This window comes from Coregonus lavaretus (assembly GCF_964263955.1).
Source record: "Coregonus lavaretus genome assembly, chromosome: 5".
Taxonomy (NCBI): domain Eukaryota; kingdom Metazoa; phylum Chordata; class Actinopteri; order Salmoniformes; family Salmonidae; genus Coregonus; species Coregonus lavaretus.
This window is the reverse complement of record NC_139992.1, coordinates 17,645,705-17,646,881: the sequence shown is the minus strand read 5'-3', so window position 1 is coordinate 17,646,881 and position 1,177 is coordinate 17,645,705.

Genomic DNA, 1,177 nt, shown 5'->3' with positions numbered 1-1,177 from the left:
CAGTAGTACACTGGATAACCTTAACTTCAACTGTATGGATGCATGCGGTGTCACCTCCGAACCTGATCACCACCACCACCACTCTACTACACCCAAAACACCACCTGTGTGTATGAAAGTGAGATTAATTTATGTTGTAGATTAGTATTTCATCGTGCATAAAAGTATTACATCTCAATTAATTTATATCTCAACTAAAGTCGTAATCTCCTTCGTATACTTACCTTTTATCTAGAAAGTCAGTGCATTGAGTCTGTGCCTCCATGACCAAAATGGCCTCCAATTACAGAGTCAAGGTATTAATTTACTAATAAAATGCTAAAATCAGTCATTTAGCCAATTTCTCTTTTATTGCATTATGACTTTCCTAAACTTCAAAGCTCAGAGATTACAGTTAAAATCAGAAGTTTACATACACTTGGATTGGAGTCATTAAAACTTGTTTTTCAACCACTCCACAAATGTCTTGTTAACAAACTATAGTTTTGGCAAGTCGTTTAGGACATCTACTTTGTGCATGACACAAGTAATTTTTCCAACAATTGTTTACAGACATTATTTCACTTATAATTCACTGTTTTACAATTCCAGTGGGTCAAAAGTTTACATACACTAAGTTGACTGTGCCTTTAAACAGCTTGGAAAATTCCAGAAAACTATGTCATGGCTTTAGAAGCTTCTGATAGGCTAATTGACATCATTTGAGTCAATTGGAGGTGTACCTGAGGATGTATTTCAAGGCCGACCTTCAAACTCAGTGCCTCTTTGCTTGACATCATGGGAAAATCAAAAGAAATCAGCCAAGATCTCAGAAAAAAAATTGTAGACCTCCATGAGTCTGGTTCATCCTTGGGAGCAATTTCCAAATGCCTGAAGGTACCACGTTCATCTGTACAAACAATAGTATGCAAGTATAAACACCATGGAACCACGCAGCCGTCATACCGCTCAGGAAGGAGACGCGTTCTGTCTCCTAGAGATTAACGTACTTTGGTGCGAAAAGTGCAAATCAATCCCAGAACAACAGCAAAGGACCTTGTGAAGATGCTGGAGGAAACAGGTACAAAAGTATCTATATCTACAGTAAAACGAGTCCTATATCGACATAACCTGAAAGGCCGCTCAGCAAGGAAGAAGCCACTGCTCCAAAACCGCCATAAAAAAGCCAGACTATGGT